The following is an 11,921-nucleotide window of genomic DNA, read 5'->3' on the forward strand; positions in this document are numbered from 1 at the left end:
TTTTATATTTTTAGTAGAGATGGGATTTCACCATATTGGCCAGGCTGGTCTTGAACTCCTGACCTCGTGATCTGCCCGCCTCGGCCTCCCAGAGTGCTGGGATTACAGGTGTGAGCCACTGAGCCCGGTCCATTTTTGTGTTTTTTAAATGCAGTGTTGCAAATTCTATGCAGTACTACTGACTACTCAGTCGTCAAGACTGGTACTTCTAACCAGTACCCAGATTACTATACTGCTCTGATAGTAAGTTGTTAAAAACTATTTTCCAAAGGTTGGAACTGACTTCAGGGTTTACATTTAAGCTGTGTTTAACATCTGAAACTAAATTAATGCTAGCATTCAAAACTAATAAAATCATAGTGATTTATCCCTTATTTGACACTGAACCAGCAGATATTTCCCTTAGCTTTTGGCGACATGGATTACAGTAAAATGGTTTTGGTGATTTACTATAATTAATTAATGATAGACTATAATTAATGCTTAGTGTTTTGAATAAACTTAATATGCGAATAATGATAATTTAAATCTGAGTTTGATACAATTTTACATATTGATCAAATACCTAGATTCCTGGTTCTTGGGCCTTCAGAAGAAGAGAATTTCATGTGTTAAGTCCTTATTTGGTCTCATTCAAGGGAACAAGATTTTTTGTTTGTTTATAAACACATGTAGTATATCATTTTACATATTCAGGTACACATAGTATGTTCTCCGGAGAAGGCAGAAAATTATTGCATTTCAGCCACATAATACCCTCACATTAGTGTATTAAGCTGATCAATAGGGGTATTTATCTCCTTTTGTTGAGCAGTGTTTTAACTTTTCCAACGTGTAATTTGTTATCGTTGAAAGTCAACCATGTTACCTTATACATACAGGCTTTTATATAATATTACACATAAAAACATATGGTATATATTTTTTAAGTAAGCCCTTAATTTTAGAATAGATTTTAAATTTACAGAAAAGTTTGAAAGATAATACAGAGAATTCTGATACAAACTGTGTCTACTTTCCCCTGTGATTCGCATCTTACGTTACTATAGTACTTTGGTTACATCTAATTAACCCGTATTGGCACATTATTGTTAAGTGCATAGTTTATTTGCCCTGACATCTTTTTTCTGTCCCAGGATCTCATCCAGGGCACATTTCCCTTAGTCTCTGTAGCACTTCTGATCCGGGACAGTTTCTTAGACTCGCCTTGTTTTTAATGACTTGACAGCTTTGAGGAACAAAACTGCTTTTCAGGTGTTTTGTAGCCTGTCCCTCAGTTGAGAGTTGTCAGATGTTTTTTTCATGTTAGTCTAGAGTTACCGGTTTGGGGAGGAAGGCCACCGAGGTCATGTGCCATTTTCTATTAAGGGTCCATGCGATCAGCGTGGCTTATGATGGTTGATGATGTTGACCTTGATCACCCGGCCCAGGTAGCGTTTGTCAGGAGACTCCACTGTCAAGTGACTCTTTTCCCTTCTTTCCACACTGCAGTCTTCGGAAGGAAGTCACTTAAGGAAGAGGGAGTTCAGCTCTACCTCCAGTAGGGATTGTATTTACATTAGCTATTTAGAATTCTATCTGAGAGATTTATCTATTCCCCCCAAGGGACCAAGATTTTCAGTGGGCATAGAAGGCACTGTGGCACAGACAGCCCCTTGGCACTGTTGCAGAGGAGGTGATGGGATAGGATGGTGCCCTAGCATGGGATTTCCAGAATGTGGTCCTGGGCTGTGGAGAAAGGCAAATTCCAGGGACCTGCCTGGAATCTCCTAACTCACCCTCGTGGGATGGGTTGGTCTGGAATTCGTCCTGTTGAAGGAGTTCTCCAGGTGATTCTGATGCCTATTCAAAGTTGAGAACCTCTGCTGTGGATTAGCACTGGAACCCCAGGTGTGCTGGCCAGGAGTCAGGCCCTCACCTCCATCCTTGCCATTCACACCTCTTCCCTGCTGGTGGCTTCTACCTCTGAGGTTCTCTGTGTAACCACTCCTTCCATGGTTTTGATCACCTCTTGGATCTCTCCATCTGAGGCTCCGTGTATCAACCAAGGGTCTTTGCTTTCTGGATAACTTCATCGTTAGTTTGGTGGGCCCAGAGTTCCAGTAAAGGGAGAAACCAGTTACAGCTGAGAACCCTATTGTGGAAAGGCCAGTCAGGGCCTGAGTAGGGAGGTCCCTAAATGCCAGGCTTCTCTGAAAATGGTTTTGTTACATGTGAGAGAGAGAGAGGCAGAGACACCGAGACCCCATGTGGACTGTGTTCAGGTTTGGGCAAATAAAAAATCACCAGAAAATCTTCATAGTTTCTACATGTGTCATGCCTTGTGCTTTGGGACAGCCTTAACTCTTGGGCACATTCCCTGGTTGAAGTAGGAGGGCAGTGGCCTGAAGAGGTTTCTTTGGGGTTGGGATCTGGGTGGGCCTTATCCTGGTGCAGCCTGAGGAAGCCCTGGGCTGTGACTGGGCTCATGAAATGGTCCCAGCCCAGTGCCTAGAGACCCAGCGTCTGAGGAAGGCATACTCCTCTTGTAGATGGGGGCCAGAGTCTGCCCTGAGGCCATGCTGGTGACCCTGCCCACCCACCCTGCCGGGCCTCTGCTGGGCAGCAGGGTCGTACTCTGCCCAGGTGCTGGGAGGTTCAGGCAGGTATGGAGGTATGGACAGGGCAGGCATTGGCTCAGAAGCTGGTGTGGGGAGGGGCTTGAAGGAATCCATTTAACTCCTGGCTGACTGACTTCCAGAGAATCTTTTTTTGGGAAGGAGAAGAGTGGCTCACCTTTCTCTTGGGTACAGAAAAAGTCAGAGTTAAGGCCATCAGTTTCTCTTTCTGGTCACTACCTTCTACCTCCTAGTGACTGGACGATTCCAGAGTTGAGTGGAAGGCCAGGTGAGGGGGACACTACTTCCTGCTCCACCTTTCCCAAGCCATTATGCACAGATGAGAGAGACTCTATTGTATTCATTCACCTGGATATAATTTATAGTAATGCATTTTGTTTATTAAAAAATGACTGGGCCGGGCAGGGTGGCTCATGCCTGTAATCCCAGCACTTTGGGAGGCTGAGGTGGGAGGATTGCTTGAGTCCAGGAGTTCCAGACCAGCTTGGGCAACATGCAAAAACCCTGTCTCTATAAAAAATACAAAACCATGAGCCGGGCATGGTGGCAGGTGCCTGTAGTCCCAGCTACTTGGGAGACTGAGGCAGGAGGATCACTTGAGCCTGGGAGGTCCAGGCTGCAGTGAGCCGTGATCAGGCCACTGTGCTATAGCCTGGGTGACAGAATGAGACCAGAAAACAAAGACTGAATACAGACATGTGCACTGACCCTTTAGAACATGATTTTCTTTTCAGTCTCTGCCTCCGTGTTACAGTTTACGTTTTCTCTTTTGTCCTGCAGATTTCTGATAAATTTTAAAAATATCTCGTCCTTTTTCTAAGTTTTTGCTTTGACTAATTTAAAGTTGCAAGTGTGGGTTTTGGTGGCTTTGTGTAGATGAATCACTTGACCTGAAAACAAGGACTTTCGCTTTGCTAGAAAATCAAGGACAGAGTTTCTGGAATGGACTGCTCTTGGGTTTTCCTTAGAGGAAGCTTGTGAGAAGCACAGTTTCTGTGCGTAAGAGTGGGCTTAAACCAGGTGATCTGCAAAGATTTCCTTCAACTCTCAAGTTGAAAGAGGCCTTGCCGAGGAAGCAGGCAGCTAATGCGCAGAGCATCAAACCAGGGGAGTCTAGGTCCAGGCCCGGGCGCTTCCTGCTGTCAGGCTGCCTCCTCACACCAGCAGGCGTTCCTGGGATTCGTGGCAACAAAAGAGCCCTCTGCTTTGAAAGGGGCGCAGTCTGTCTCTTCTGTAGTCTGGACTCTGGAATCTAGGGATTTGCTGAAGCTCATGGACCAGGGTCTTGACGTAGTGTGAAGCTCTGAGTGGTTTCCTAAAGACGGTGTCCTGAACCGTGGGCCTGTGGTGGTGAGTGCATGGACTTCAGGATATCTGTGAACTTTAGGGTGGGAAAAAAAATCCTTATTTCTACCAGCTTTTCACTGAAATTCAGTATTTCCTTCCTGCATGAATGTAGGTAGCACAGCCCACAGCATTTACAGTCATCAGAGAAATGGTCACTGTTTTCCTGTTACATAATAGTGATGCAGGTGTATTGAAAGAGTGACTGGCGTTTATCATTGTTCTCAAATTATGGTCATTATTAGCAACTGCTGCTACCCTCTCGTTTGGCGTGTTAATAAGGAAATACGTGGATTACTATGTCTCAAGTTTGTTTTTCAGTAATATATTAATAACTGTGTTCCATATAGTTGCATAAAATGAAAATCACTTAAAAGGAACCTGAGGCCAGGCGCAGTGGCTCACGCCTGTAATCCTAGCACTTTGGGAGGCCGAGGTGGGCGGATTGCCTGAGCTCAGGAGTTCGGAACCAGCCTGGGCAACACGGTGAAACCCCGTCTCTACTAAAAAATACAAAAAAATTAGCCGGGCGTGGTGGTGGGAGCCTGTAGTCCCAGCTACTCGGGAGGCTGAGGCAGGAGAATTGCTTGAACCTAGGAGGCAGAGGTTGCAGTGAGCCGAAATCACACCACTGCACTCCAGCCTGGGTGACAGAGCGAGACTCTGTCTCCGGAGAAAAAAAAAAAAAAAAAAAAAAAAAAAAGCACCCTGAGGAGAAGTCCCTAGCCCTCACCATTCTGCCAAGGGGAGAGCAGGACCTCGCCAGAGAGCAGGTGTCACTATGCCCTCTGATGACAGAGCTGCTGGCCAGACACAGTCTATACAGGCATTGCAGAAAGAAAAGTAGCTCAATTTTTCTGCCTAACAGAATTCTTTCCAGTCATGCAGTAATGACAAAACACGCCCCAAGTGGGTAAAATACAAACCTGTTCTCAAAAGAGAATATAGAAAGAATTTTATTTAAATTGGGCAAAAGCTTATTGTTTTTATAAATTTTATTTAATTAAGTTGTCATGGTGGGAAAAATTATATTCAATTTATTAGTTAAAAAGTGTAAATTTGTGTTCTGGGATCTGTGATTATTTACTGTTGTAGCAGCGGGGTTGGGGTTGGGTTGTGCTTTGGGAACTTAGGGGGTTATAATAACTTTCAGGATCAGGACAATGTAAATGGCTTAAAAAAATCTCTTTGCGTGAAAAAGTTTGACTTTCTGATTCTCAGGCATGTTGTGGCAAAATGGTCCCTGGAGTTTTTGACCCTGTGTTTAAAGAAATGTGCTATAAAATAAAAAATAATTTGGAAGAAGACTTGGCTCACACATTACTTGCATTGTGCCTTCTTGCATGTGGAACTATAAATACCAGCTGCTAGAAGCTCCCTCACAATGATGGACTGCATGAAGGTACATTCTTAAAGTATTCATGTGTCAATAATAATAACTGATATTTATTGAGCACATAACGTGGCTAAGCATTTCATGTGTTGCCTAATTTAGTCCTCTCTACAACCCCACAAGTCTGCCCTCAGCCCTGTTTAACAGATGAGGTAGCTGAGTTGGAGAAGCTAAGCAATTTATCCGAATGCTAGTTCTGGCAGCTTCGCTTTGCAGAGCTCTCACGTGGGTGCGTTCTGTTTGCACGCCTGTGCAGTGATCCTCGGTGTGGGCCACAGCCTTGACCCTTCGGCTGCTTTTGCATCTGCACCCTGCAGGTTAAGGAGAGCCTGTGGGCAGACATCCCACATTCTTAATCATTTTAGCCCCGGAGCTCAAGTGGAAATGCTTCCTTCTGCAGGGCTGTCTGAGCTCCACGTGTTTATCGTCGGCCACCCTCCTAGGATTGCATCCCTGCAGGAGCCTGCAGCCTGCTCTGCTTCAAGGCTCAGCCACAAAGCTGCCTCAAAACCCGATGGCCTGCCTCATCTGACTGAGACAGAGGTGAGCAGGAGGCAGAATGATACTGGTCACTTGGCTGTGGTCTTCCAAGGTGGGGTTTTAGCAGTATCAGGTAAAAGTGCAAACCAAACACACAGCTACTTTATGGAGACCTAGATTCCTAAGATGTATTTTTCTGGCATTGCTTTTTCTTGATGTGAATTTCCTTTTAAAGATAGAGATAATATACTGACTCTTAAGCGTAGTTTTTGAAAAGCAAGATGCTTCCTGTAATCTCACTATCCTGAAAGAGAAACTTTTCATATTTGCAGCTCATCCTTGTAAGTATTTATAACTTTTATATAATTTTCTATTCTTCTCACTCTGAATATTTTTTCCACTTTACTAGTTTTTCAAATCCTTTTTTTTTTTTTCATGTCGTGTGATATCCCATGGAGTTGAAAGCACCACACTTGGGTAAGCAGTGAGCTGAGCTGGACATCTAAATTTTTGTTCCAGTAGACAAGGTGCCTGTGTACCTCTCTGGGTATATTTCTCTTCTTCAGTGGAACCATTTTTTTTTAACGTAAATTCCTTGGAGAGGGATTGCAGAGTTACATGGTATGGACATCTTTATGGCTCTTGATGCATCTTGCCGTAACACCCTTCCAAAGGGTTGTGCCAATTTTTAGTAGTACGGAAGTATCAATTTCACCCAAACTATACTGCTTTTGAAAGTCAGTGTAAATGGCCCCTCCATAAAGGCATTTTGGATTGATCTATTCTAGAGAACCGTGTCTCAGAGTGATGATAAAACAGTGTCACTGCTGTTTTGAAAACAAATGGACGAGAATTTGTACATACTGTGACTACCGTGTCCTTTAAAACAGGCTGACTCTAAAATGGTCCTTGAATTTCAGGGACTCTGCCAGGAGCGCTCACGGATTTAGCACTCCATCGTGGTCATCCCAAGACCGGCCCCACTGCCAGTTCTCGGCGTTTCCTTTTGAGCTGGTGGTCCATTCTTTGAAGGGACTCCCTGACAGCAGATGGAACACTCTCAGCCATGGCATGACTTTTCCCTCTGTGGGTGACTTTAGTTTTTATTACTAGACTGTTCTGCTAGTGGGGACTTGTTTGGGGCATGGTGTCAGTGACAGGGCTGGATTATCGTATTTTTGGTCACTGGCTAAGTGAGACAGAGGTAATGGGATTTATTTTTTTAATTACTAATATATTCCTTAAAGACATTTTCAGAAACAGTCGCAAATATTTTAGATTTTCACACCCATAACAGGCAGATAGCCTCCCACAGATACTGCTTAGAATAGGGTGTGTGTGTGTGCAAGTCTATGGAGGTACGTGTATTAGCTGTCTTTCCTTATATAAAAAATTAAGAGTCCAGGTAAGCCGCACCCAAACTCCAGACCCACAGAGACAATAAATATGTGGGTGTAAGCTGCTGAATTTGCAGTGACTTGTTACATGGCAGCAGGTGACACTTACATTGCACAGGTGTGACCAGTTCCTGATACTCGTGGTCAGACTTTGCTTCCTGCCAAGCAGGACTCCCTGAAATCGCTACCCTGGATAGTAGAAATTGCTTTACACCGTTCCCTCAAGAGTGTTAAAGGAGACAAAAGGATGAGGGGGAGGCGCAGGTGGGGCTGAGTGGGGAAGAGGGGCCTGAGAAGCACATTCTGGTAGCAGGAGAGTCCGGGAATGTGGGGCCTCCCCACCTGGGAAAGTCTGTGTTCTGCATGGCTCTGGGAGGGCCTGTAAGGTGGGGAGAACCTGATGTAGTTCTTTCTCCTTCTCTCACCTCTTTTAGGTTTTCTTTTTCTTCTTTTATTTAGGGTTGGGGTCTCGCTCTGTTGCCCAGGCTGGAGTGCAGTGCCGCCATCATGGCTCACTGTGGCCTCGACCTCCTGAGCTCAAGCGATCCTCCCACCTCAGTCACCCGAGTAGTTGAGACTACGGGCATACACCACCCCCAGTAAAGTTTTTAATTTTTGTTGTGGAGATGGAGTCTCACTGTGTTGCCCAGGCTGGTCTCAAACCCCTGCCCTTAAGGGATCCTCCCACCTCAGCCTCCCAAATGTAGGGATTACAGACTTGAGCCACTGCGCCTGGCCTAGGTTTTCTTTTTCTCCACTGCTTTGTATTTGTTCACTTGTCACCTTTCAGGGTGGTCTGTGAGGGAGAATCCTGGCAGGGGCGGGGTCTGCAGGTGAACATTGAACCAGCCATGGCTCTGTCCCCAGACCTTTCCTTTACGTGGCTTTCCCTCCATCTTGTGGGCATGCAGGATTTTCATTCCTTCCAAACTATTTCCATCTGTAGTGAGTAGTGTTAGTTTGACTTATGAATAAATATTTAAGCCATCAAATTAGTTTAGCAACTGGCTGGAGGCTTCTGGCTCCATTTTCCTGCTGCCTGTGCAGTGTTGGTGAAGCTCAGGAATGGAGAGAAGATGTGAAGAGACGCACTTGGGAGGAACTCTTCTCACCTGAGGACTGGTATGGTCAGCCAGGTCGGGCCCACACACACCAGTGCTGGGTTCCTGGTGCTTGCTTATCTCTCCGGAGCCGGGGAGACTCTGACCTGGAAGCCTGGACCCCCTTCTGTGTTTATCTCATAGATACCATTCCATATTCCCAGGTAGATACTTGTAATGTTATTCATGTCACACATGTCATTGAACCAAATGCAATTTGCTGTTAATGTAATACTGCTCGTGACAAGACCTACATGGCCTACCTGGTTGTCTGATATGAGCTTGGAAGCCTAACAGGAAGTTCACCTGCAAAATCGGACCCTCCCTCTTCCCTTGTTTCCACCATAACCTAGTTAGTATTTTGTGAAAGGTGTTCTTTATAAGTGTTACATTTTGGTGCACTGATGATGCAGTAATTTATGTAGGAATATCTGGTACTCTTTGTGGTTATAGTAGAGGTTGGCAAACTGGCCCGTGGGCCAAATCCAGTTCGCCTGTTTGGGTGTGAATACAGTTTTATTAGAACCCAGTTGGGCTCATTCATTTCCACAGCATCTGTGGCTGCCCCATGTTGCAACAACAGAATTGAGAATTGTGACCATGTGGCCCACAAAGCCTGAAATACGAGGCCTTTTCCAGAAGAAGACTGCAGCCCCTAGTGTGCAGCAAGGAACAGAAGTCAGGAGAGCAGCATTGGAGTCCCTGCTTTGTTCCTTTATTGGCGCGAGGTCTCCGTGCCCTCACCTGGAAAAGGGGGAGGAGGATGCCCATTGTTTCAGGGGATTGCTAGCCTGAAATTGTGTGAGATACTGGGTGGTTCCCAGCACTTAATAAACACTAATTCTTTCCCTCTCTATTACTCACATCCCCGCTTCTCATCCTTAAGTGGTTGCTGTCTTTCTCCATGTGAAAAATTTGAGACAAAAAAATGGACATCAGTTCTTGTGTTTTCAGAAAGGAAGACATCTCAAGCAGTACTGTCCAGCTGAAATAGAACATAAGCTGCCAGTGTGCGCTGGGTGTGTACCTTCACCTCTCCCAGTAACCACATTAAAAAGGTTACAAATTTTAAGTCTTCTTTAGCCCAGTATAACCAAAATATTTCAACATATACACAAATAATTACTAACACCGTTCATTTGCTTGCTTTGCCTGTCTGTAGACTCCAGTGTATGTTTGCCCTCACAGCACAGCATAGCTGGACTCGCCACCCCTTGAGTGCTCAGTGGCCGCTTGTGGCTGGGGGCTGTTATCAAACAGGTCTCTGATTCTCTGACACCACCTAGGTGTCCCCTAACTTGGTTCAGTTCTGACACTAGCTTCTCAGGGTTCATGCCGGCCTCACAAGTTTTAAGAGCTCAGTCCCACAAGACCATCCCCATTTCCGACACCAGTTTAAATTGGGGTTCCCATGACCTCACTTCGGGTTCCATAATTTGCCGGGACAACTCACAGAACTCAGAAAGGCACTTTGCTTATTGTTAGTGGTTCCTGTAAAGCAAGATTGTCCAGCCCGCAGTCCAGGACGGCTTTGGAGGCAGCCCAACACAAATTCTTAGACTTTCTTAAAACATGATGAGATTTCTTTTGAAATTTTCTTTGTCTCATCAGCTGCAGTTAACATTAGTGTATTTTATGTATGGCCCAAGATAATTCTTACAGTGTGGCCCAGGGAAGCCAAAAGATTGGACACCCCTGTTTTAAAGGATGCAACTCAGGAACAGCCCAAAGGAAGCGATGCACGGGAAGAGGGGTGGGAGTCTCCATGCCCCCTGGGAGAGACACCGCCCAGCGTACCATCCCAATGAGTTCATCACATGGAGGCTCCCCACATCCCATCGTTCAAGAGTTTTTGCAACCCGGTCTCCTGGCCCCCCACCCCTCCCAGATGTTGGGGTGTAGGGAGTCTGGAAGGTTCCCACCCTCTAATCACACGTTTCGTCTTTCTGGCAATGACCAGCTTCCATCCAGGCTATCTAGGGGCACCCCCCTGACCCCCCCAGTCACCTCATTAGCATAAGCTCAGGTGTGGTGCACTGGGGCTCTCTATGAATCACTAAGGGCACTCTTGTTCCTCAGTAAATTCCAAGGGCTTTAGGAGCTCCATGCCAGAAACCAGGGACCAAGACTAGATGATCTTTTGTATTATCCCCACCGGGGCAGCCCTGTCAGCCTGCTGCCCCGCCCCACCCCGCCCCTCCCCATCCCCAGCTGGCTGCGCCCTATTTAAAACCCTCCTCTCAGTAAAACAGCTGATGCGTGCCTGTTTTACATTCTTCTCTACCCTGGGTCTGACTAATCATGACTCTCACTGTGCTCTGAACTCCCCCGTTCTTGCTTCTCAGGAAGCAAATGTAGGAAAAATATAGTAACATTTCTAAGGAAGCTTAGAGATACAAAATGTTTAAATGTAGCACAAAAATTGCGACTCTACTTAGAATAACTTGCAGAAGAATAACTCCACAGTAGAAGTTAGGCATCCATGGCTACAGGTTTTCTAAGAAATGGGACGTGTGGGTGACTCACTGCACTGCCCGCTGCCCTCTGGAAGGAACCATGGGGTAATCAGAGTGATTGGCCAAGAAGGGCCAGGGGTCCACGCGGCTCCCGCCCTGAGGAGTCACGCTGTCCAGCACAGCCAGGCGGCCGCAGGAGCAACTGTGGCACGGAATGCATGTGTCAGGCGTGGTCCGTAAAATGAGAGTATTGAAGGTAAGCTGGAGAAAAACTCAGATTTTAATCCCTCAGAGTAGTCTTTGGCCTCTCCTCCTTCCTTGTGTGATGTTTCTTTGTGTTTAAGTTTTTGACCTGCTTTTTGATTCAGGATTTTGGAGCCAGACTGACTGCCTTGGCCCCGCCATGAGATCTGACTTGGACTGGCTACTTTACCCTTGTGCCTCTATGTCCTTCATTGAAAAGTGGGTGATTGTGCAGATTAAAGTGAGTCAAACCATTGAGAGTGGTGCCTGGCACACAGCATTATTTAAGTATTTTTGTACTTAATTTCATAACATAAAGCACTAATAAGTAAAAAACAAATGATGTATTGCAACAATAAAAAAGAATGGTGCTGTGGAAATGGGGTGTGTTTGCTAAAGGAATTTCTAAGAATCAGACTTCTAAAAAAGTTTTAATATTCTGGACGGAATTCTTTTCTACAGAATTCTTTGAACTTTAAGAGCATGATTGAAATTTCCGTTACAGTATGACTCCAGTCAGAGGTAGACTTAGTGGCTCTATCTAATGCTGAGATCTTTTTAAAGGATGATGTTTGCATCTGGCTTTGATCTTTCTGAGAGGTAGATTCATGTGTCCTGATGAAAAAGTACAGTGCTTTTCTTACAACTAAGAAGGCCTGAAACTTACTGTAAGGTTGTGTGTGTGTATGCGAATGTGTTTACATAACTGATCGTATTTAAAATCATTTTCTTAGAAGTAGAAGGCTATAGAATATCTGTCATTTTTAGAGTGTGTGGATATGCTCTAGAAACATCACTGATCCGTAAAATGCTCAGGTCAGTGATTCGGATTTGATTCTTGTGTGAATCACACAGGGCTGTATTGCCTTGGATATGCATATTGATATTTA

This window comes from Colobus angolensis, unplaced genomic scaffold, assembly GCF_000951035.1.
Source record: "Colobus angolensis palliatus isolate OR3802 unplaced genomic scaffold, Cang.pa_1.0 Scaffold42, whole genome shotgun sequence".
NCBI lineage: Eukaryota > Metazoa > Chordata > Mammalia > Primates > Cercopithecidae > Colobus > Colobus angolensis.